Source organism: Lampris incognitus, chromosome 17 (assembly GCF_029633865.1).
Source record: "Lampris incognitus isolate fLamInc1 chromosome 17, fLamInc1.hap2, whole genome shotgun sequence".
Lineage (NCBI taxonomy): Eukaryota > Metazoa > Chordata > Actinopteri > Lampriformes > Lampridae > Lampris > Lampris incognitus.
In genome coordinates this window covers 44,877,466-44,904,833 of record NC_079227.1, presented here as the reverse complement: position 1 = coordinate 44,904,833, position 27,368 = coordinate 44,877,466, and positions in this window count along the sequence as shown.

Below are 27,368 nucleotides of genomic sequence, written 5' to 3'. Positions count from 1 at the left end.
CCGGGAGTCGTTTTTATTGCTTAAAACACGATTTCTCGACCAGAAAATGCTTTTTCAAAAAAGCCATGTTCCCATGGCGAGAGACTCGTTTTCTGTGAGAAAATGCATTAAAAGGAGGGATTTCATCAGAAACACTATAAATACATATTGTACTTGTCTGAAAACGCACAGAACCTTGAAATAGAAGGTTTCTCACCAAAAAACACATTGGTGAAACCCCTATCTTAAGGCTCTGAGTGTTTGCACACATGTACAAACAGGCATGTTTAAACTATAACGTTTTTAGTGAAATCATGTTTCTCTCGAGGAGAAAACGCGTTTAAAGCCATAAAAAGATCTCACTGTGTTTTGGCATTGACCAAGCTACCAACAACCTAAAAAATGATCAGAACTGGAGAAATTACACATTGACATTGGGTGAAATCATGTAACTCTTAAGGACGTGTTGCAGACTTGTTGAATAGATTCATTTTTCTTGTTTTGTTTGTTTTTGATGAAATTGTGCTTTTCTCGTCGAGAAAAGGCGTTTAACGCGATAAAAAGGTTTAGTGCGTTATGAATACGGGCTAGCTTACCAAAAGTACAAATGTGAACCAAATAAGGCCGGGAGTCGTTTTTATTGCTTAAAACACGATTTCTCGACCAGAAAATGCTTTTTCAAAAAAGCCATGTTCCCATGGCGAGAGACTCGTTTTCTGTGAGAAAATGCATTAAAAGGAGGGATTTCATCAGAAACACTATAAATACATATTGTACTTGTCTGAAAACGCACAGAACCTTGAAATAGAAGGTTTCTCACCAAAAAACACATTGGTGAAACCCCTATCTTAAGGCTCTGAGTGTTTGCACACATGTACAAACAGGCATGTTTAAACTATAACGTTTTTAGTGAAATCATGTTTCTCTCGAGGAGAAAACGCGTTTAAAGCCATAAAAAGATCTCACTGTGTTTTGGCATTGACCAAGCTACCAACAACCTAAAAAATGATCAGAACTGGAGAAATTACACATTGACATTGGGTGAAATCATGTAACTCTTAAGGACGTGTTGCAGACTTGTTGAATAGATTCATTTTTCTTGTTTTGTTTGTTTTTGATGAAATTGTGCTTTTCTCGTCGAGAAAAGGCGTTTTACGCGATAAAAAGGTTTAGTGCGTTATGAATACGGGCTAGCTTACCAAAAGTACAAATGTGAACCAAATAAGGCCGGGAGTCGTTTTTATTGCTTAAAACACGATTTCTCGACCAGAATATGCTTTTTCAAAAAAGCCATGTTCCCATGGCGAGAGACTCGTTTTCTGTGAGAAAATGCATTAAAAGGAGGGATTTCATCAGAAACACTATAAATACATATTGTACTTGTCTGAAAACGCACAGAACCTTGAAATAGAAGGTTTCTCACCAAAAAACACATTGGTGAAACCCCTATCTTAAGGCTCTGAGTGTTTGCACACATGTACAAACAGGCATGTTTAAACTATAACGTTTTTAGTGAAATCATGTTTCTCTCGAGGAGAAAACGCGTTTAAAGCCATAAAAAGATCTCACTGTGTTTTGGCATTGACCAAGCTACCAACCACCTAAAAAATGATCAGAACTGGAGAAATTACACATTGACATTGGGTGAAATCATGTAACTCTTAAGGACGTTTTGCAGACTTGTTGAATAGATTCATTTTTCTTGTTTTGTTTGTTTTTGATGAAATTGTGCTTTTCTCGTCGAGAAAAGGCGTTTAACGCGATAAAAAGGTTTAGTGCGTTATGAATACGGGCTAGCTTACCAAAAGTACAAATGTGAACCAAATAAGGCCTGGGAGTCGTTTTTATTGCTTAAAACACGATTTCTCGACCAGAATATGCTTTTTCAAAAAAGCCATGTTCCCATGGCGAGAGACTCGTTTTCTGTGAGAAAATGCATTAAAAGGAGGGATTTCATCAGAAACACTATAAATACATATTGTACTTGTCTGAAAACGCACAGAACCTTGAAATAGAAGGTTTCTCACCAAAAAACACATTGGTGAAACCCCTATCTTAAGGCTCTGAGTGTTTGCACACATGTACAAACAGGCATGTTTAAACTATAACGTTTTTAGTGAAATCATGTTTCTCTCGAGGAGAAAACGCGTTTAAAGCCATAAAAAGATCTCACTGTGTTTTGGCATTGACCAAGCTACCAACAACCTAAAAAATGATCAGAACTGGAGAAATTACACATGGACATTGGGTGAAATCATGTAACTCTTAAGGACGTGTTGCAGACTTGTTGAATAGATTCATTTTTCTTGTTTTGTTTGTTTTTGATGAAATTGTGCTTTTCTCGTCTAGAAAAGGCGTTTAACGCGATAAAAAGGTTTAGTGCGTTTATGAATACGGGCTAGCTTACCAAAAGTACAAATGTGAACCAAATAAGGCCGGGAGTCGTTTTTATTGCTTAAAACACGATTTCTCGACCAGAATATGCTTTTTCAAAAAAGCCATGTTCCCATGGCGAGAGACTCGTTTTCTGTGAGAAAATGCATTAAAAGGAGGGATTTCATCAGAAACACTATAAATACATATTGTACTTGTCTGAAAACGCACAGAACCTTGAAATAGAAGGTTTCTCACCAAAAAACACATTGGTGAAACCCCTATCTTAAGGCTCTGAGTGTTTGCACACATGTACAAACAGGCATGTTTAAACTATAACGTTTTTAGTGAAATCATGTTTCTCTCGAGGAGAAAACGCGTTTAAAGCCATAAAAAGATCTCACTGTGTTTTGCCATTGACCAAGCTACCAACCACCTAAAAAATGATCAGAACTGGAGAAATTACACATTGACATTGGGTGAAATCATGTAACTCTTAAGGACGTTTTGCAGACTTGTTGAATAGATTCATTTTTCTTGTTTTGTTTGTTTTTGATGAAATTGTGCTTTTCTCGTCGAGAAAAGGCGTTTAACGCGATAAAAAGGTTTAGTGCGTTATGAATACGGGCTAGCTTACCAAAAGTACAAATGTGAACCAAATAAGGCCGGGAGTCGTTTTTATTGCTTAAAACACGATTTCTCGACCAGAATATGCTTTTTCAAAAAAGCCATGTTCCCATGGCGAGAGACTCGTTTTCTGTGAGAAAATGCATTAAAAGGAGGGATTTCATCAGAAACACTATAAATACATATTGTACTTGTCTGAAAACGCACAGAACCTTGAAATAGAAGGTTTCTCACCAAAAAACACATTGGTGAAACCCCTATCTTAAGGCTCTGAGTGTTTGCACACATGTACAAACAGGCATGTTTAAACTATAACGTTTTTAGTGAAATCATGTTTCTCTCGAGGAGAAAACGCGTTTAAAGCCATAAAAAGATCTCACTGTGTTTTGGCATTGACCAAGCTACCAACATCTAAAAAATGATCAGAACTGGAGAAATTACACATTGACATTGGGTGAAATCATGTGACTCTTAAGGACGTGTTGCAGACTTGTTGAATAGATTCATTTTTCTTGTTTTGTTTGTTTTTGATGAAATTGTGCTTTTCTCGTCGAGAAAAGGCGTTTAACGCGATAAAAAGGTTTAGTGCGTTATGAATACGGGCTAGCTTACCAAAAGTACAAATGTGAACCAAATAAGGCCGGGAGTCGTTTTTATTGCTTAAAACACGATTTCTCGACCAGAATATGCTTTTTCAAAAAAGCCATGTTCCCATGGCGAGAGACTCGTTTTCTGTGAGAAAATGCATTAAAAGGAGGGATTTCATCAGAAACACTATAAATACATATTGTACTTGTCTGAAAACGCACAGAACCTTGAAATAGAAGGTTTCTCACCAAAAAACACATTGGTGAAATCCCTATCTTAAGGCTCTGAGTGTTTGCACACATGTACAAACAGGCATGTTTAAACTATAACGTTTTTAGTGAAATCATGTTTCTCTCGAGGAGAAAACGCGTTTAAAGCCATAAAAAGATCTCACTGTGTTTTGGCATTGACCAAGCTACCAACCACCTAAAAAATGATCAGAACTGGAGAAATTACACATTGACATTGGGTGAAATCATGTAACTCTTAAGGACGTGTTGCAGACTTGTTGAATAGATTCATTTTTCTTGTTTTGTTTGTTTTTGATGAAATTGTGCTTTTCTCGTCGAGAAAAGGCGTTTAACGCGATAAAAAGGTTTAGAGCGTTATGAATACGGGCTAGCTTACCAAAAGTACAAATGTGAACCAAATAAGGCCGGGAGTCGTTTTTATTGCTTAAAACACGATTTCTCGACCAGAATATGCTTTTTCAAAAAAGCCATGTTCCCATGGCGAGAGACTCGTTTTCTGTGAGAAAATGCATTAAAAGGAGGGATTTCATCAGAAACACTATAAATACATATTGTACTTGTCTGAAAACGCACAGAACCTTGAAATAGAAGGTTTCTCACCAAAAAACACATTGGTGAAACCCCTATCTTAAGGCTCTGAGTGTTTGCACACATGTACAAACAGGCATGTTTAAACTATAACGTTTTTAGTGAAATCATGTTTCTCTCGAGGAGAAAACGCGTTTAAAGCCATAAAAAGATCTCACTGTGTTTTGGCATTGACCAAGCTACCAACCACCTAAAAAATGATCAGAACTGGAGAAATTACACATTGACATTGGGTGAAATCATGAAACTCTTAAGGACGTGTTGCAGACTTGTTGAATAGATTCATTTTTCTTGTTTTGTTTGTTTTTGATGAAATTGTGCTTTTCTCGTCGAGAAAAGGCGTTTAACGCGATAAAAAGGTTTAGTGCGTTATGAATACGGGCTACCTTACCAAAAGTACAAATGTGAACCAAATAAGGCCGGGAGTCGTTTTTATTGCTTAAAACACGATTTCTCGACCAGAATATGCTTTTTCAAAAAAGCCATGTTCCCATGGCGAGAGACTCGTTTTCTGTGAGAAAATGCATTAAAAGGAGGGATTTCATCAGAAACACTATAAATACATATTATACTTGTCTGAAAACGCACAGAACCTTGAAATAGAAGGTTTCTCACCAAAAAACACATTGGTGAAACCCCTATCTTAAGGCTCTGAGTGTTTGCACACATGTACAAACAGGCATGTTTAAACTATAACGTTTTTAGTGAAATCATGTTTCTCTCGAGGAGAAAACGCGTTTAAAGCCATAAAAAGATCTCACTGTGTTTTGGCATTGACCAAGCTACCAACCACCTAAAAAATGATCAGAACTGGAGAAATTACACATTGACATTGGGTGAAATCATGTAACTCTTAAGGACGTGTTGCAGACTTGTTGAATAGATTCATTTTTCTTGTTTTGTTTGTTTTTGATGAAATTGTGCTTTTCTCGTCGAGAAAAGGCGTTTAACGCGATAAAAAGGTTTAGTGCGTTATGAATACGGGCTAGCTTACCAAAAGTACAAATGTGAACCAAATAAGGCCGGGAGTCGTTTTTATTGCTTAAAACACGATTTCTTGACCAGAAAATGCTTTTTCAAAAAAGCCATGTTCCCATGGCGAGAGACTCGTTTTCTGTGAGAAAATGCATTAAAAGGAGGGATTTCATCAGAAACACTATAAATACATATTGTACTTGTCTGAAAACGCACAGAACCTTGAAATAGAAGGTTTCTCACCAAAAAACACATTGGTGAAACCCCTATCTTAAGGCTCTGAGTGTTTGCACACATGTACAAACAGGCATGTTTAAACTATAACGTTTTTAGTGAAATCATGTTTCTCTCGAGGAGAAAACGCGTTTAAAGCCATAAAAAGATCTCACTGTGTTTTGGCATTGACCAAGCTACCAACCACCTAAAAAATGATCAGAACTGGAGAAATTACACATTGACATTGGGTGAAATCATGTAACTCTTAAGGACGTGTTGCAGACTTGTTGAATAGATTCATTTTTCTTGTTTTGTTTGTTTTTGATGAAATTGTGCTCTTCTCGTCGCGAAAAGGCGTTTAACGCGACAAAAGTTTTAGTGCGTTATGAATACGGGCTAGCTTACCAAAAGTACAAATGTGAACTAAATAAGGCCGGGAGTCGTTTTTATTGCTTAAAACACGATTTCTCGACCAGAAAATGCTTTTTCAAAAAAGCCATGTTCCCATGGCGAGAGACTCGTTTTCTGTGAGAAAATGCATTAAAAGGAGGGATTTCATCAGAAACACTATAAATACATATTGTACTTGTCTGAAAACGCACAGAACCTTGAAATAGAAGGTTTCTCATCAAAAAACACATTGGTGAAACCCCTATCTTAAGGCTCTGAGTGTTTGCACACATGTACAAACAGGCATGTTTAAACTATAACGTTTTTAGTGAAATCATGTTTCTCTCGAGGAGAAAACGCGTTTAAAGCCATAAAAAGATCTCACTGTGTTTTGGCATTGACCAAGCTACCAACCACCTAAAAAATGATCAAAACTGGAGAAATTACACATTGACATTGGGTGAAATCATGTAACTCTTAAGGACGTGTTGCAGACTTGTTGAATAGATTCATTTTTCTTGTTTTGTTTGTTTTTGATGAAATTGTGCTTTTCTCGTCGAGAAAAGGCGTTTAACGCGATAAAAAGTTTTAGTGCGTTATGAATACGGGCTAGCTTACCAAAAGTACAAATGTGAACTAAATAAGGCCGGGAGTCGTTTTTATTGCTTAAAACACGATTTCTCGACCAGAATATGCTTTTTCAAAAAAGCCATGTTCCCATGGCGAGAGACTCGTTTTCTGTGAGAAAATGCATTAAAAGGAGGGATTTCATCAGAAACACTATAAATACATATTATACTTGTCTGAAAACGCACAGAACCTTGAAATAGAAGGTTTCTCACCAAAAAACACATTGGTGAAACCCCTATCTTAAGGCTCTGAGTGTTTGCACACATGTACAAACAGGCATGTTTAAACTATAACGTTTTTAGTGAAATCATGTTTCTCTCGAGGAGAAAACGCGTTTAAAGCCATAAAAAGATCTCACTGTGTTTTGGCATTGACCAAGCTACCAACCACCTAAAAAATGATCAGAACTGGAGAAATTACACATTGACATTGGGTGAAATCATGTAACTCTTAAGGACGTGTTGCAGACTTGTTGAATAGATTCATTTTTCTTGTTTTGTTTGTTTTTGATGAAATTGTGCTTTTCTCGTCGAGAAAAGGCGTTTAACGCGATAAAAAGGTTTAGTGCGTTATGAATACGGGCTAGCTTACCAAAAGTACAAATGTGAACCAAATAAGGCCGGGAGTCGTTTTTATTGCTTAAAACACGATTTCTCGACCAGAAAATGCTTTTTCAAAAAAGCCATGTTCCCATGGCGAGAGACTCGTTTTCTGTGAGAAAATGCATTAAAAGGAGGGATTTCATCAGAAACACTATAAATACATATTGTACTTGTCTGAAAACGCACAGAACCTTGAAATAGAAGGTTTCTCACCAAAAAACACATTGGTGAAACCCCTATCTTAAGGCTCTGAGTGTTTGCACACATGTACAAACAGGCATGTTTAAACTATAACGTTTTTAGTGAAATCATGTTTCTCTCGAGGAGAAAACGCGTTTAAAGCCATAAAAAGATCTCACTGTGTTTTGGCATTGACCAAGCTACCAACCACCTAAAAAATGATCAGAACTGGAGAAATTACACATTGACATTGGGTGAAATCATGTAACTCTTAAGGACGTGTTGCAGACTTGTTGAATAGATTCATTTTTCTTGTTTTGTTTGTTTTTGATGAAATTGTGCTTTTCTCGTCGAGAAAAGGATTTTAACGCGATAAAAAGGTTTAGTGCGTTATGAATACGGGCTAGCTTACCAAAAGTACAAATGTGAACTAAATAAGGCCGGGAGTCGTTTTTATTGCTTAAAACACGATTTCTCGACCAGAATATGCTTTTTCAAAAAAGCCATGTTCCCATGGCGAGAGACTCGTTTTCTGTGAGAAAATGCATTAAAAGGAGGGATTTCATCAGAAACACTATAAATACATATTATACTTGTCTGAAAACGCACAGAACCTTGAAATAGAAGGTTTCTCACCAAAAAACACATTGGTGAAACCCCTATCTTAAGGCTCTGAGTGTTTGCACACATGTACAAACAGGCATGTTTAAACTATAACGTTTTTAGTGAAATCATGTTTCTCTCGAGGAGAAAACGCGTTTAAAGCCATAAAAAGATCTCACTGTGTTTTGGCATTGACCAAGCTACCAACCACCTAAAAAATGATCAGAACTGGAGAAATTACACATTGACATTGGGTGAAATCATGTAACTCTTAAGGACGTGTTGCAGACTTGTTGAATAGATTCATTTTTCTTGTTTTGTTTGTTTTTGATGAAATTGTGCTTTTCTCGTCGAGAAAAGGCGTTTAACGCGATAAAAAGGTTTAGTGCGTTATGAATACGGGCTAGCTTACCAAAAGTACAAATGTGAACCAAATAAGGCCGGGAGTCGTTTTTATTGCTTAAAACACGATTTCTCGACCAGAAAATGCTTTTTCAAAAAAGCCATGTTCCCATGGCGAGAGACTCGTTTTCTGTGAGAAAATGCATTAAAAGGAGGGATTTCATCAGAAACACTATAAATACATATTGTACTTGTCTGAAAACGCACAGAACCTTGAAATAGAAGGTTTCTCACCAAAAAACACATTGGTGAAACCCCTATCTTAAGGCTCTGAGTGTTTGCACACATGTACAAACAGGCATGTTTAAACTATAACGTTTTTAGTGAAATCATGTTTCTCTCGAGGAGAAAACGCGTTTAAAGCCGTAAAAAGATCTCACTGTGTTTTGGCATTGACCAAGCTACCAACCACCTAAAAAATGATCAGAACTGGAGAAATTACACATTGACATTGGGTGAAATCATATAACTCTTAAGGACGTGTTGCAGACTTGTTGAATAGATTCATTTTTCTTGTTTTGTTTGTTTTTGATGAAATTGTGCTTTTCTCGTCGAGAAAAGGCGTTTAACGCGATAAAAAGGTTTAGTGCGTTATGAATACGGGCTAGCTTACCAAAAGTACAAATGTGAACCAAATAAGGCCGGGAGTCGTTTTTATTGCTTAAAACACGATTTCTCGACCAGAATATGCTTTTTCAAAAAAGCCATGTTCCCATGGCGAGAGACTTGTTTTCTGTGAGAAAATGCATTAAAAGGAGGGATTTCATCAGAAACACTATAAATACATATTGTACTTGTCTGAAAACGCACAGAACCTTGAAATAGAAGGTTTCTCACCAAAAAACACATTGGTGAAACCCCTATCTTAAGGCTCTGAGTGTTTGCACACATGTACAAACAGGCATGTTTAAACTATAACGTTTTTAGTGAAATCATGTTTCTCTCGAGGAGAAAACGCGTTTAAAGCCATAAAAAGATCTCACTGTGTTTTGGCATTGACCAAGCTACCAACCACCTAAAAAATGATCAGAACTGGAGAAATTACACATTGACATTGGGTGAAATCATGTGACTCTTAAGGACGTGTTGCAGACTTGTTGAATAGATTCATTTTTCTTGTTTTGTTTGTTTTTGATGAAATTGTGCTTTTCTCGTCGAGAAAAGGCGTTTAACGCGATAAAAAGGTTTAGTGCGTTATGAATACGGGCTACCTTACCAAAAGTACAAATGTGAACCAAATAAGGCCGGGAGTCGTTTTTATTGCTTAAAACACGATTTCTCGACCAGAATATGCTTTTTCAAAAAAGCCATGTTCCCATGGCGAGAGACTCGTTTTCTGTGAGAAAATGCATTAAAAGGAGGGATTTCATCAGAAACACTATAAATACATATTATACTTGTCTGAAAACGCACAGAACCTTGAAATAGAAGGTTTCTCACCAAAAAACACATTGGTGAAACCCCTATCTTAAGGCTCTGAGTGTTTGCACACATGTACAAACAGGCATGTTTAAACTATAACGTTTTTAGTGAAATCATGTTTCTCTCGAGGAGAAAACGCGTTTAAAGCCATAAAAAGATCTCACTGTGTTTTGGCATTGACCAAGCTACCAACCACCTAAAAAATGATCAGAACTGGAGAAATTACACATTGACATTGGTTGAAATCATGTAACTCTTAAGGACGTGTTGCAGACTTGTTGAATAGATTCATTTTTCTTGTTTTGTTTGTTTTTGATGAAATTGTGCTTTTCTCGTCGAGAAAAGGCGTTTAACGCGATAAAAAGGTTTAGTGCGTTAGGAATACGGGCTACCTTACCAAAAGTACAAATGTGAACCAAATAAGGCCGGGAGTCGTTTTTATTGCTTAAAACACGATTTCTCGACCAGAAAATGCTTTTTCAAAAAAGCCATGTTCCCATGGCGAGAGACTCGTTTTCTGTGAGAAAATGCATTAAAAGGAGGGATTTCATCAGAAACACTATAAATACATATTGTACTTGTCTGAAAACGCACAGAACCTTGAAATAGAAGGTTTCTCACCAAAAAACACATTGGTGAAACCCCTATCTTAAGGCTCTGAGTGTTTGCACACATGTACAAACAGGCATGTTTAAACTATAACGTTTTTAGTGAAATCATGTTTCTCTCGAGGAGAAAACGCGTTTAAAGCCATAAAAAGATCTCACTGTGTTTTGGCATTGACCAAGCTACCAACAACCTAAAAAATGATCAGAACTGGAGAAATTACACATTGACATTGGGTGAAATCATGTAACTCTCAAGGACGTGTTGCAGACTTGTTGAATAGATTCATTTTTCTTGTTTTGTTTGTTTTTGATGAAATTGTGCTTTTCTCGTCGAGAAAAGGCGTTTAACGCGATAAAAAGGTTTAGTGCGTTATGAATACGGGCTAGCTTACCAAAAGTACAAATGTGAACCAAATAAGGCCGGGAGTCGTTTTTATTGCTTAAAACACGATTTCTCGACCAGAATATGCTTTTTCAAAAAAGCCATGTTCCCATGGCGAGAGACTCGTTTTCTGTGAGAAAATGCATTAAAAGGAGGGATTTCATCAGAAACACTGTAAATACATATTGTACTTGTCTGAAAACGCACAGAACCTTGAAATAGAAGGTTTCTCACCAAAAAACACATTGGTGAAACCCCTATCTTAAGGCTCTGAGTGTTTGCACACATGTACAAACAGGCATGTTTAAACTATAACGTTTTTAGTGAAATCATGTTTCTCTCGAGGAGAAAACGTGTTTAAAGTCATAAAAAGATCTCACTGTGTTTTGGCATTGACCAAGCTACCAACCACCTAAAAAATGATCAGAACTGGAGAAATTACACATTGACATTGGGTGAAATCATGTGACTCTTAAGGACGTGTTGCAGACTTGTTGAATAGATTCATTTTTCTTGTTTTGTTTGTTTTTGATGAAATTGTGCTTTTCTCGTCGAGAAAAGGCGTTTAACGCGATAAAAAGGTTTAGTGCGTTATGAATACGGGCTACCTTACCAAAAGTACAAATGTGAACCAAATAAGGCCGGGAGTCGTTTTTATTGCTTAAAACACGATTTCTCGACCAGAATATGCTTTTTCAAAAAAGCCATGTTCCCATGGCGAGAGACTCGTTTTCTGTGAGAAAATGCATTAAAAGGAGGGATTTCATCAGAAACACTATAAATACATATTATACTTGTCTGAAAACGCACAGAACCTTGAAATAGAAGGTTTCTCACCAAAAAACACATTGGTGAAACCCCTATCTTAAGGCTCTGAGTGTTTGCACACATGTACAAACAGGCATGTTTAAACTATAACGTTTTTAGTGAAATCATGTTTCTCTCGAGGAGAAAACGCGTTTAAAGCCATAAAAAGATCTCACTGTGTTTTGGCATTGACCAAGCTACCAACCACCTAAAAAATGATCAGAACTGGAGAAATTACACATTGACATTGGGTGAAATCATGTAACTCTTAAGGACGTGTTGCAGACTTGTTGAATAGATTCATTTTTCTTGTTTTGTTTGTTTTTGATGAAATTGTGCTTTTCTCGTCGAGAAAAGGCGTTTAACGCGATAAAAAGGTTTAGTGCGTTATGAATACGGGCTAGCTTACCAAAAGTACAAATGTGAACCAAATAAGGCCGGGAGTCGTTTTTATTGCTTAAAACACGATTTCTCGACCAGAAAATGCTTTTTCAAAAAAGCCATGTTCCCATGGCGAGAGACTCGTTTTCTGTGAGAAAATGCATTAAAAGGAGGGATTTCATCAGAAACACTATAAATACATATTGTACTTGTCTGAAAACGCACAGAACCTTGAAATAGAAGGTTTCTCACCAAAAAACACATTGGTGAAACCCCTATCTTAAGGCTCTGAGTGTTTGCACACATGTACAAACAGGCATGTTTAAACTATAACGTTTTTAGTGAAATCATGTTTCTCTCGAGGAGAAAACGCATTTAAAGCCATAAAAAGATCTCACTGTGTTTTGGCATTGACCAAGCTACCAACCACCTAAAAAATGATCAGAACTGGAGAAATTACACATTGACATTGGGTGAAATCATGTAACTCTTAAGGACGTGTTGCAGACTTGTTGAATAGATTCATTTTTCTTGTTTTGTTTGTTTTTGATGAAATTGCTTTTCTCGTCGAGAAAAGGCGTTTAACGCGACAAAAGTTTTAGTGCGTTATGAATACGGGCTAGCTTACCAAAAGTAGAAATGTGAACTAAATAAGGCCGGGAGTCGTTTTTATTGCTTAAAACACGATTTCTCGACCAGAATATGCTTTTTCAAAAAAGCCATGTTCCCATGGCGAGAGACTCGTTTTCTGTGAGAAAATGCATTAAAAGGAGGGATTTCATCAGAAACACTATAAATACATATTGTACTTGTCTGAAAACGCACAAAACCTTGAAATAGAAGGTTTCTCACCAAAAAACACATTGGTGAAACCCCTATCTTAAGGCTCTGAGTGTTTGCACACATGTACAAACAGGCATGTTTAAACTATAACGTTTTTAGTGAAATCTTGTTTCTCTCGAGGAGAAAACGCGTTTAAAGCCATAAAAAGATCTCACTGTGTTTTGGCATTGACCAAGCTACCAACAACCTAAAAAATGATCAGAACTGGAGAAATTACACATTGACATTGGGTGAAATCATGTAACTCTTAAGGACGTGTTGCAGACTTGTTGAATAGATTCATTTTTCTTGTTTTGTTTGTTTTTGATGAAATTGTGCTCTTCTCGTCGCGAAAAGGCGTTTAACGCGATAAAAAGGTTTAGTGCGTTATGAATACGGGCTAGCTTACCAAAAGTTCAAATGTGAACTAAATAAGGCCGGGAGTCGTTTTTATTGCTTAAAACACGATTTCTCGACCAGAAAATGCTTTTTCAAAAAAGCCATGTTCCCATGGCGAGAGACTCGTTTTCTGTGAGAAAATGCATTAAAAGGAGGGATTTCATCAGAAACACTATAAATACATATTGTACTTGTCTGAAAACGCACAGAACCTTGAAATAGAAGGTTTCTCACCAAAAAACACATTGGTGAAACCCCTATCTTAAGGCTCTGAGTGTTTGCACACATGTACAAACAGGCATGTTTAAACTATAACGTTTTTAGTGAAATCATGTTTCTCTCGAGGAGAAAACGCGTTTAAAGCCATAAAAAGATCTCACTGTGTTTTGGCATTGACCAAGCTACCAACCACCTAAAAAATGATCAAAACTGGAGAAATTACACATTGACATTGGGTGAAATCATGTAACTCTTAAGGACGTGTTGCAGACTTGTTGAATAGATTCATTTTTCTTGTTTTGTTTGTTTTTGATGAAATTGTGCTTTTCTCGTCGAGAAAAGGCGTTTAACGCGATAAAAAGGTTTAGTGCGTTATGAATACGGGCTAGCTTACCAAAAGTACAAATGTGAACCAAATAAGGCCGGGAGTCGTTTTTATTGCTTAAAACACGATTTCTCGACCAGAATATGCTTTTTCAAAAAAGCCATGTTCCCATGGCGAGAGACTCGTTTTCTGTGAGAAAATGCATTAAAAGGAGGGATTTCATCAGAAACACTATAAATACATATTGTACTTGTCTGAAAACGCACAGAACCTTGAAATAGAAGGTTTCTCAACAAAAAACACAATGGTGAAACCCCTATCTTAAGGCTCTGAGTGTTTGCACACATGTACAAACAGGCATGTTTAAACTATAACGTTTTTAGTGAAATCATGTTTCTCTCGAGGAGAAAACGCGTTTAAAGCCATAAAAAGATCTCACTGTGTTTTGGCATTGACCAAGCTACCAACCACCTAAAAAATGATCAGAACTGGAGAAATTACACATTGACATTGGGTGAAATCATGTGACTCTTAAGGACGTGTTGCAGACTTGTTGAATAGATTCATTTTTCTTGTTTTGTTTGTTTTTGATGAAATTGTGCTTTTCTCGTCGAGAAAAGGCGTTTAACGCGATAAAAAGGTTTAGTGCGTTATGAATACGGAATAGCTTACCAAAAGTACAAATGTGAACCAAATAAGGCCGGGAGTCGTTTTTATTGCTTAAAACACGATTTCTCGACCAGAATATGCTTTTTCAAAAAAGCCATGTTCCCATGGCGAGAGACTCGTTTTCTGTGAGAAAATGCATTAAAAGGAGGGATTTCATCAGAAACACTATAAATACATATTGTACTTGTCTGAAAACGCACAGAACCTTGAAATAGAAGGTTTCTCACCAAAAAACACATTGGTGAAACCCCTATCTTAAGGCTCTGAGTGTTTGCACACATGTACAAACAGGCATGTTTAAACTATAACGTTTTTAGTGAAATCATGTTTCTCTCGAGGAGAAAACGCGTTTAAAGCCATAAAAAGATCTCACTGTGTTTTGGCATTGACCAAGCTACCAACCACCTAAAAAATGATCAGAACTGGAGAAATTACACATTGACATTGGGTGAAATCATGTAACTCTTAAGGACGTGTTGCAGACTTGTTGAATAGATTCATTTTTCTTGTTTTGTTTGTTTTTGATGAAATTGTGCTTTTCTCGTCGAGAAAAGGCGTTTAACGCGATAAAAAGGTTTAGTGCGTTATGAATACGGGCTAGCTTACCAAAAGTACAAATGTGAACCAAATAAGGCCGGGAGTCGTTTTTATTGCTTAAAACACGATTTCTCGACCAGAATATGCTTTTTCAAAAAAGCCATGTTCCCATGGCGAGAGACTCGTTTTCTGTGAGAAAATGCATTAAAAGGAGGGATTTCATCAGAAACACTATAAATACATATTGTACTTGTCTGAAAACGCACAGAACCTTGAAATAGAAGGTTTCTCACCAAAAAACACATTGGTGAAACCCCTATCTTAAGGCTCTGAGTGTTTGCACACATGTACAAACAGGCATGTTTAAACTATAACGTTTTTAGTGAAATCATGTTTCTCTCGAGGAGAAAACGCGTTTAAAGCCATAAAAAGATCTCACTGTGTTTTGGCATTGACCAAGCTACCAACCACCTAAAAAATGATCAGAACTGGAGAAATTACACATTGACATTGGGTGAAATCATGTAACTCTTAAGGACGTGTTGCAGACTTGTTGAATAGATTCATTTTTCTTGTTTTGTTTGTTTTTGATGAAATTGTGCTTTTCTCGTCGAGAAAAGGCGTTTAACGCGATAAAAAGGTTTAGTGCGTTATGAATACGGGCTAGCTTACCAAAAGTACAAATGTGAACCAAATAAGGCCGGGAGTCGTTTTTATTGCTTAAAACACGATTTCTCGACCAGAATATGCTTTTTCAAAAAAGCCATGTTCCCATGGCGAGAGACTCGTTTTCTGTGAGAAAATGCATTAAAAGGAGGGATTTCATCAGAAACACTATAAATACATATTGTACTTGTCTGAAAACGCACAGAACCTTGAAATAGAAGGTTTCTCACCAAAAAACACATTGGTGAAACCCCTATCTTAAGGCTCTGAGTGTTTGCACACATGTACAAACAGGCATGTTTAAACTATAACGTTTTTAGTGAAATCATGTTTCTCTCGAGGAGAAAACGCGTTTAAAGCCATAAAAAGATCTCACTGTGTTTTGGCATTGACCAAGCTACCAACCACCTAAAAAATGATCAGAACTGGAGAAATTACACATTGACATTGGGTGAAATCATGTAACTCTTAAGGACGTGTTGCAGACTTGTTGAATAGATTCATTTTTCTTGTTTTGTTTGTTTTTGATGAAATTGTGCTCTTCTCGTCGCGAAAAGGCGTTTAACGCGACAAAAGTTTTAGTGCGTTATGAATACGGGCTAGCTTACCAAAAGTACAAATGTGAACTAAATAAGGCCGGGAGTCGTTTTTATTGCTTAAAACACGATTTCTCGACCAGAAAATGCTTTTTCAAAAAAGCCATGTTCCCATGGCGAGAGACTCGTTTTCTGTGAGAAAATGCATTAAAAGGAGGGATTTCATCAGAAACACTATAAATACATATTGTACTTGTCTGAAAACGCACAGAACCTTGAAATAGAAGGTTTCTCACCAAAAAACACATTGGTGAAACCCCTATCTTAAGGCTCTGAGTGTTTGCACACATGTACAAACAGGCATGTTTAAACTATAACGTTTTTAGTGAAATCATGTTTCTCTCGAGGAGAAAACGCGTTTAAAGCCATAAAAAGATCTCACTGTGTTTTGGCATTGACCAAGCTACCAACCACCTAAAAAATGATCAAAACTGGAGAAATTACACATTGACATTGGGTGAAATCATGTAACTCTTAAGGACGTGTTGCAGACTTGTTGAATAGATTCATTTTTCTTGTTTTGTTTGTTTTTGATGAAATTGTGCTTTTCTCGTCGAGAAAAGGCGTTTAACGCGATAAAAAGTTTTAGTGCGTTATGAATACGGGCTAGCTTACCAAAAGTACAAATGTGAACTAAATAAGGCCGGGAGTCGTTTTTATTGCTTAAAACACGATTTCTCGACCAGAATATGCTTTTTCAAAAAAGCCATGTTCCCATGGCGAGAGACTCGTTTTCTGTGAGAAAATGCATTAAAAGGAGGGATTTCATCAGAAACACTATAAATACATATTGTACTTGTCTGAAAACGCACAGAACCTTGAAATAGAAGGTTTCTCACCAAAAAACACATTGGTGAAACCCCTATCTTAAGGCTCTGAGTGTTTGCACACATGTACAAACAGGCATGTTTAAACTATAACGTTTTTAGTGAAATCATGTTTCTCTCGAGGAGAAAACGCGTTTAAAGCCATAAAAAGATCTCACTGTGTTTTGGCATTGACCAAGCTACCAACCACCTAAAAAATGATCAGAACTGGAGAAATTACACATTGACATTGGGTGAAATCATGTAACTCTTAAGGACGTGTTGCAGACTTGTTGAATAGATTCATTTTTCTTGTTTTGTTTGTTTTTGATGAAATTGTGCTTTTCTCGTCGAGAAAAGGCGTTTAACGCGATAAAAAGGTTTAGTGCGTTATGAATACGGGCTAGCTTACCAAAAGTACAAATGTGAACCAAATAAGGCCGGGAGTCGTTTTTATTGCTTAAAACACGATTTCTCGACCAGAATATGCTTTTTCAAAAAAGCCATGTTCCCATGGCGAGAGACTCGTTTTCTGTGAGAAAATGCATTAAAAGGAGGGATTTCATCAGAAACACTATAAATACATATTATACTTGTCTGAAAACGCACAGAACCTTGAAATAGAAGGTTTCTCACCAAAAAACACATTGGTGAAACCCCTATCTTAAGGCTCTGAGTGTTTGCACACATGTACAAACAGGCATGTTTAAACTATAACGTTTTTAGTGAAATCATGTTTCTCTCGAGGAGAAAACGCGTTTAAAGCCATAAAAAGATCTCACTGTGTTTTGGCATTGACCAAGCTACCAACCACCTAAAAAATGATCAGAACTGGAGAAATTACACATTGACATTGGGTGAAATCATGTAACTCTTAAGGACGTGGTGCAGACTTGTTGAATAGATTCATTTTTCTTGTTTTGTTTGTTTTTGATGAAATTGTGCTTTTCTCGTCGAGAAAAGGCGTTTAACGCGATAAAAAGGTTTAGTGCGTTATGAATACGGGCTAGCTTACCAAAAGTACAAATGTGAACCAAATAAGGCCGGGAGTCGTTTTTATTGCTTAAAACACGATTTCTCGACCAGAAAATGCTTTTTCAAAAAAGCCATGTTCCCATGGCGAGAGACTCGTTTTCTGTGAGAAAATGCATTAAAAGGAGGGATTTCATCAGAAACACTATAAATACATATTGTACTTGTCTGAAAACGCACAGAACCTTGAAATAGAAGGTTTCTCACCAAAAAACACATTGGTGAAACCCCTATCTTAAGGCTCTGAGTGTTTGCACACATGTACAAACAGGCATGTTTAAACTATAACGTTTTTAGTGAAATCATGTTTCTCTCGAGGAGAAAACGCGTTTAAAGCCATAAAAAGATCTCACTGTGTTTTGGCATTGACCAAGCTACCAACAACCTAAAAAATGATCAGAACTGGAGAAATTACACATTGACATTGGGTGAAATCATGTAACTCTTAAGGACGTGTTGCAGACTTGTTGAATAGATTCATTTTTCTTGTTTTGTTTGTTTTTGATGAAATTGTGCTTTTCTCGTCGAGAAAAGGCGTTTAACGCGATAAAAAGGTTTAGTGCGTTATGAATACGGGCTAGCTTACCAAAAGTACAAATGTGAACCAAATAAGGCCGGGAGTCGTTTTTATTGCTTAAAACACGATTTCTCGACCAGAATATGCTTTTTCAAAAAAGCCATGTTCCCATGGCGAGAGACTCGTTTTCTGTGAGAAAATGCATTAAAAGGAGGGATTTCATCAGAAACACTATAAATACATATTGTACTTGTCTGAAAACGCACAGAACCTTGAAATAGAAGGTTTCTCACCAAAAAACACATTGGTGAAACCCCTATCTTAAGGCTCTGAGTGTTTGCACACATGTACAAACAGGCATGTTTAAACTATAACGTTTTTAGTGAAATCATGTTTCTCTCGAGGAGAAAACGCGTTTAAAGCCATAAAAAGATCTCACTGTGTTTTGGCATTGACCAAGCTACCAACAACCTAAAAAATGATCAGAACTGGAGAAATTACACATTGACATTGGGTGAAATCATGTAACTCTTAAGGACGTTTTGCAGACTTGTTGAATAGATTCATTTTTCTTGTTTTGTTTGTTTTTGATGAAATTGTGCTTTTCTCGTCGAGAAAAGGCGCTTAACGCGATAAAAAGGTTTAGTGCGTTATGAATACGGGCTAGCTTACCAAAAGTACAAATGTGAACCAAATAAGGCCTGGGAGTCGTTTTTATTGCTTAAAACACGATTTCTCGACCAGAATATGCTTTTTCAAAAAAGCCATGTTCCCATGGCGAGAGACTCGTTTTCTGTGAGAAAATGCATTAAAAGGAGGGATTTCATCAGAAACACTATAAATACATATTGTACTTGTCTGAAAACGCACAGAACCTTGAAATAGAAGGTTTCTCACCAAAAAACACATTGGTGAAACCCCTATCTTAAGGCTCTGAGTGTTTGCACACATGTACAAACAGGCATGTTTAAACTATAACGTTTTTAGTGAAATCATGTTTCTCTCGAGGAGAAAACGCGTTTAAAGCCATAAAAAGATCTCACTGTGTTTTGGCATTGACCAAGCTACCAACAACCTAAAAAATGATCAGAACTGGAGAAATTACACATGGACATTGGGTGAAATCATGTAACTCTTAAGGACGTGTTGCAGACTTGTTGAATAGATTCATTTTTCTTGTTTTGTTTGTTTTTGATGAAATTGTGCTTTTCTCGTCTAGAAAAGGCGTTTAACGCGATAAAAAGGTTTAGTGCGTTTATGAATACGGGCTAGCTTACCAAAAGTACAAATGTGAACCAAATAAGGCCGGGAGTCGTTTTTATTGCTTAAAACACGATTTCTCGACCAGAATATGCTTTTTCAAAAAAGCCATGTTCCCATGGCGAGAGACTCGTTTTCTGTGAGAAAATGCATTAAAAGGAGGGATTTCATCAGAAACACTATAAATACATATTGTACTTGTCTGAAAACGCACAGAACCTTGAAATAGAAGGTTTCTCACCAAAAAACACATTGGTGAAACCCCTATCTTAAGGCTCTGAGTGTTTGCACACATGTACAAACAGGCATGTTTAAACTATAACGTTTTTAGTGAAATCATGTTTCTCTCGAGGAGAAAACGCGTTTAAAGCCATAAAAAGATCTCACTGTGTTTTGCCATTGACCAAGCTACCAACCACCTAAAAAATGATCAGAACTGGAGAAATTACACATTGACATTGGGTGAAATCATGTAACTCTTAAGGACGTTTTGCAGACTTGTTGAATAGATTCATTTTTCTTGTTTTGTTTGTTTTTGATGAAATTGTGCTTTTCTCGTCGAGAAAAGGCGTTTAACGCGATAAAAAGGTTTAGTGCGTTATGAATACGGGCTAGCTTACCAAAAGTACAAATGTGAACCAAATAAGGCCGGGAGTCGTTTTTATTGCTTAAAACACGATTTCTCGACCAGAATATGCTTTTTCAAAAAAGCCATGTTCCCATGGCGAGAGACTCGTTTTCTGTGAGAAAATGCATTAAAAGGAGGGATTTCATCAGAAACACTATAAATACATATTGTACTTGTCTGAAAACGCACAGAACCTTGAAATAGAAGGTTTCTCACCAAAAAACACATTGGTGAAACCCCTATCTTAAGGCTCTGAGTGTTTGCACACATGTACAAACAGGCATGTTTAAACTATAACGTTTTTAGTGAAATCATGTTTCTCTCGAGGAGAAAACGCGTTTAAAGCCATAAAAAGATCTCACTGTGTTTTGGCATTGACCAAGCTACCAACAACCTAAAAAATGATCAGAACTGGAGAAATTACACATTGACATTGGGTGAAATCATGTAACTCTTAAGGACGTGTTGCAGACTTGTTGAATAGATTCATTTTTCTTGTTTTGTTTGTTTTTGATGAAATTGTGCTTTTCTCGTCGAGAAAAGGCGTTTAACGCGATAAAAAGGTTTAGTGCGTTATGAATACGGGCTAGCTTACCAAAAGTACAAATGTGAACCAAATAAGGCCGGGAGTCGTTTTTATTGCTTAAAACACGATTTCTCGACCAGAATATGCTTTTTCAAAAAAGCCATGTTCCCATGGCGAGAGACTCGTTTTCTGTGAGAAAATGCATTAAAAGGAGGGATTTCATCAGAAACACTATAAATACATATTGTACTTGTCTGAAAACGCACAGAACCTTGAAATAGAAGGTTTCTCACCAAAAAACACATTGGTGAAACCCCTATCTTAAGGCTCTGAGTGTTTGCACACATGTACAAACAGGCATGTTTAAACTATAACGTTTTTAGTGAAATCATGTTTCTCTCGAGGAGAAAACGCGTTTAAAGCCATAAAAAGATCTCACTGTGTTTTGGCATTGACCAAGCTACCAACAACCTAAAAAATGATCAGAACTGGAGAAATTACACATTGACATTGGGTGAAATCATGTAACTCTTAAGGACGTTTTGCAGACTTGTTGAATAGATTCATTTTTCTTGTTTTGTTTGTTTTTGATGAAATTGTGCTTTTCTCGTCGAGAAAAGGCGCTTAACGCGATAAAAAGGTTTAGTGCGTTATGAATACGGGCTAGCTTACCAAAAGTACAAATGTGAACCAAATAAGGCCTGGGAGTCGTTTTTATTGCTTAAAACACGATTTCTCGACCAGAATATGCTTTTTCAAAAAAGCCATGTTCCCATGGCGAGAGACTCGTTTTCTGTGAGAAAATGCATTAAAAGGAGGGATTTCATCAGAAACACTATAAATACATATTGTACTTGTCTGAAAACGCACAGAACCTTGAAATAGAAGGTTTCTCACCAAAAAACACATTGGTGAAACCCCTATCTTAAGGCTCTGAGTGTTTGCACACATGTACAAACAGGCATGTTTAAACTATAACGTTTTTAGTGAAATCATGTTTCTCTCGAGGAGAAAACGCGTTTAAAGCCATAAAAAGATCTCACTGTGTTTTGGCATTGACCAAGCTACCAACAACCTAAAAAATGATCAGAACTGGAGAAATTACACATGGACATTGGGTGAAATCATGTAACTCTTAAGGACGTGTTGCAGACTTGTTGAATAGATTCATTTTTCTTGTTTTGTTTGTTTTTGATGAAATTGTGCTTTTCTCGTCTAGAAAAGGCGTTTAACGCGATAAAAAGGTTTAGTGCGTTTATGAATACGGGCTAGCTTACCAAAAGTACAAATGTGAACCAAATAAGGCCGGGAGTCGTTTTTATTGCTTAAAACACGATTTCTCGACCAGAATATGCTTTTTCAAAAAAGCCATGTTCCCATGGCGAGAGACTCGTTTTCTGTGAGAAAATGCATTAAAAGGAGGGATTTCATCAGAAACACTATAAATACATATTGTACTTGTCTGAAAACGCACAGAACCTTGAAATAGAAGGTTTCTCACCAAAAAACACATTGGTGAAACCCCTATCTTAAGGCTCTGAGTGTTTGCACACATGTACAAACAGGCATGTTTAAACTATAACGTTTTTAGTGAAATCATGTTTCTCTCGAGGAGAAAACGCGTTTAAAGCCATAAAAAGATCTCACTGTGTTTTGCCATTGACCAAGCTACCAACCACCTAAAAAATGATCAGAACTGGAGAAATTACACATTGACATTGGGTGAAATCATGTAACTCTTAAGGACGTTTTGCAGACTTGTTGAATAGATTCATTTTTCTTGTTTTGTTTGTTTTTGATGAAATTGTGCTTTTCTCGTCGAGAAAAGGCGTTTAACGCGATAAAAAGGTTTAGTGCGTTATGAATACGGGCTAGCTTACCAAAAGTACAAATGTGAACCAAATAAGGCCGGGAGTCGTTTTTATTGCTTAAAACACGATTTCTCGACCAGAATATGCTTTTTCAAAAAAGCCATGTTCCCATGGCGAGAGACTCGTTTTCTGTGAGAAAATGCATTAAAAGGAGGGATTTCATCAGAAACACTATAAATACATATTGTACTTGTCTGAAAACGCACAGAACCTTGAAATAGAAGGTTTCTCACCAAAAAACACATTGGTGAAACCCCTATCTTAAGGCTCTGAGTGTTTGCACACATGTACAAACAGGCATGTTTAAACTATAACGTTTTTAGTGAAATCATGTTTCTCTCGAGGAGAAAACGCGTTTAAAGCCATAAAAAGATCTCACTGTGTTTTGGCATTGACCAAGCTACCAACATCTAAAAAATGATCAGAACTGGAGAAATTACACATTGACATTGGGTGAAATCATGTGACTCTTAAGGACGTGTTGCAGACTTGTTGAATAGATTCATTTTTCTTGTTTTGTTTGTTTTTGATGAAATTGTGCTTTTCTCGTCGAGAAAAGGCGTTTAACGCGATAAAAAGGTTTAGTGCGTTATGAATACGGGCTAGCTTACCAAAAGTACAAATGTGAACCAAATAAGGCCGGGAGTCGTTTTTATTGCTTAAAACACGATTTCTCGACCAGAATATGCTTTTTCAAAAAAGCCATGTTCCCATGGCGAGAGACTCGTTTTCTGTGAGAAAATGCATTAAAAGGAGGGATTTCATCAGAAACACTATAAATACATATTGTACTTGTCTGAAAACGCACAGAACCTTGAAATAGAAGGTTTCTCACCAAAAAACACATTGGTGAAATCCCTATCTTAAGGCTCTGAGTGTTTGCACACATGTACAAACAGGCATGTTTAAACTATAACGTTTTTAGTGAAATCATGTTTCTCTCGAGGAGAAAACGCGTTTAAAGCCATAAAAAGATCTCACTGTGTTTTGGCATTGACCAAGCTACCAACCACCTAAAAAATGATCAGAACTGGAGAAATTACACATTGACATTGGGTGAAATCATGTGACTCTTAAGGACGTGTTGCAGACTTGTTGAATAGATTCATTTTTCTTGTTTTGTTTGTTTTTGATGAAATTGTGCTTTTCTCGTCGAGAAAAGGCGTTTAACGCGATAAAAAGGTTTAGTGCGTTATGAATACGGGCTAGCTTACCAAAAGTACAAATGTGAACCAAATAAGGCCGGGAGTCGTTTTTATTGCTTAAAACACGATTTCTCGACCAGAATATGCTTTTTCAAAAAAGCCATGTTCCCATGGCGAGAGACTCGTTTTCTGTGAGAAAATGCATTAAAAGGAGGGATTTCATCAGAAACACTATAAATACATATTGTACTTGTCTGAAAACGCACAGAACCTTGAAATAGAAGGTTTCTCACCAAAAAACACATTGGTGAAACCCCTATCTTAAGGCTCTGAGTGTTTGCACACATGTACAAACAGGCATGTTTAAACTATAACGTTTTTAGTGAAATCATGTTTCTCTCGAGGAGAAAACGCGTTTAAAGCCATAAAAAGATCTCACTGTGTTTTGGCATTGACCAAGCTACCAACCACCTAAAAAATGATCAGAACTGGAGAAATTACACATTGACATTGGGTGAAATCATGAAACTCTTAAGGACGTGTTGCAGACTTGTTGAATAGATTCATTTTTCTTGTTTTGTTTGTTTTTGATGAAATTGTGCTTTTCTCGTCGAGAAAAGGCGTTTAACGCGATAAAAAGGTTTAGTGCGTTATGAATACGGGCTAGCTTACCAAAAGTACAAATGTGAACCAAATAAGGCCGGGAGTCGTTTTTATTGCTTAAAACACGATTTCTCGACCAGAATATGCTTTTTCAAAAAAGCCATGTTCCCATGGCGAGAGACTCGTTTTCTGTGAGAAAATGCATTAAAAGGAGGGATTTCATCAGAAACACTATAAATACATATTATACTTGTCTGAAAACGCACAGAACCTTGAAATAGAAGGTTTCTCACCAAAAAACACATTGGTGAAACCCCTATCTTAAGGCTCTGAGTGTTTGCACACATGTACAAACAGGCATGTTTAAACTATAACGTTTTTAGTGAAATCATGTTTCTCTCGAGGAGAAAACGCGTTTAAAGCCATAAAAAGATCTCACTGTGTTTTGGCATTGACCAAGCTACCAACCACCTAAAAAATGATCAGAACTGGAGAAATTACACATTGACATTGGGTGAAATCATGTAACTCTTAAGGACGTGTTGCAGACTTGTTGAATAGATTCATTTTTCTTGTTTTGTTTGTTTTTGATGAAATTGTGCTTTTCTCGTCGAGAAAAGGATTTTAACGCGATAAAAAGGTTTAGTGCGTTATGAATACGGGCTAGCTTACCAAAAGTACAAATGTGAACTAAATAAGGCCGGGAGTCGTTTTTATTGCTTAAAACACGATTTCTCGACCAGAATATGCTTTTTCAAAAAAGCCATGTTCCCATGGCGAGAGACTCGTTTTCTGTGAGAAAATGCATTAAAAGGAGGGATTTCATCAGAAACACTATAAATACATATTATACTTGTCTGAAAACGCACAGAACCTTGAAATAGAAGGTTTCTCACCAAAAAACACATTGGTGAAACCCCTATCTTAAGGCTCTGAGTGTTTGCACACATGTACAAACAGGCATGTTTAAACTATAACGTTTTTAGTGAAATCATGTTTCTCTCGAGGAGAAAACGCGTTTAAAGCCATAAAAAGATCTCACTGTGTTTTGGCATTGACCAAGCTACCAACCACCTAAAAAATGATCAGAACTGGAGAAATTACACATTGACATTGGGTGAAATCATGTAACTCTTAAGGACGTGTTGCAGACTTGTTGAATAGATTCATTTTTCTTGTTTTGTTTGTTTTTGATGAAATTGTGCTTTTCTCGTCGAGAAAAGGCGTTTAACGCGATAAAAAGGTTTAGTGCGTTATGAATACGGGCTAGCTTACCAAAAGTACAAATGTGAACCAAATAAGGCCGGGAGTCGTTTTTATTGCTTAAAACACGATTTCTCGACCAGAAAATGCTTTTTCAAAAAAGCCATGTTCCCATGGCGAGAGACTCGTTTTCTGTGAGAAAATGCATTAAAAGGAGGGATTTCATCAGAAACACTATAAATACATATTGTAGTTGTCTGAAAACGCACAGAACCTTGAAATAGAAGGTTTCTCACCAAAAAACACATTGGTGAAACCCCTATCTTAAGGCTCTGAGTGTTTGCACACATGTACAAACAGGCATGTTTAAACTATAACGTTTTTAGTGAAATCATGTTTCTCTCGAGGAGAAAACGCGTTTAAAGCCGTAAAAAGATCTCACTGTGTTTTGGCATTGACCAAGCTACCAACCACCTAAAAAATGATCAGAACTGGAGAAATTACACATTGACATTGGGTGAAATCATATAACTCTTAAGGACGTGTTGCAGACTTGTTGAATAGATTCATTTTTCTTGTTTTGTTTGTTTTTGATGAAATTGTGCTTTTCTCGTCGAGAAAAGGCGTTTAACGCGATAAAAAGGTTTAGTGCGTTATGAATACGGGCTAGCTTACCAAAAGTACAAATGTGAACCAAATAAGGCCGGGAGTCGTTTTTATTGCTTAAAACACGATTTCTCGACCAGAATATGCTTTTTCAAAAAAGCCATGTTCCCATGGCGAGAGACTCGTTTTCTGTGAGAAAATGCATTAAAAGGAGGGATTTCATCAGAAACACTATAAATACATATTGTACTTGTCTGAAAACGCACAAAACCTTGAAATAGAAGGTTTCTCACCAAAAAACACATTGGTGAAACCCCTATCTTAAGGCTCTGAGTGTTTGCACACATGTACAAACAGGCATGTTTAAACTATAACGTTTTTAGTGAAATCTTGTTTCTCTCGAGGAGAAAACGCGTTTAAAGCCATAAAAAGATCTCACTGTGTTTTGGCATTGACCAAGCTACCAACAACCTAAAAAATGATCAGAACTGGAGAAATTACACATTGACATTGGGTGAAATCATGTAACTCTTAAGGACGTGTTGCAGACTTGTTGAATAGATTCATTTTTCTTGTTTTGTTTGTTTTTGATGAAATTGTGCTCTTCTCGTCGCGAAAAGGCGTTTAACGCGATAAAAAGGTTTAGTGCGTTATGAATACGGGCTAGCTTACCAAAAGTTCAAATGTGAACTAAATAAGGCCGGGAGTCGTTTTTATTGCTTAAAACACGATTTCTCGACCAGAAAATGCTTTTTCAAAAAAGCCATGTTCCCATGGCGAGAGACTCGTTTTCTGTGAGAAAATGCATTAAAAGGAGGGATTTCATCAGAAACACTATAAATACATATTGTACTTGTCTGAAAACGCACAGAACCTTGAAATAGAAGGTTTCTCACCAAAAAACACATTGGTGAAACCCCTATCTTAAGGCTCT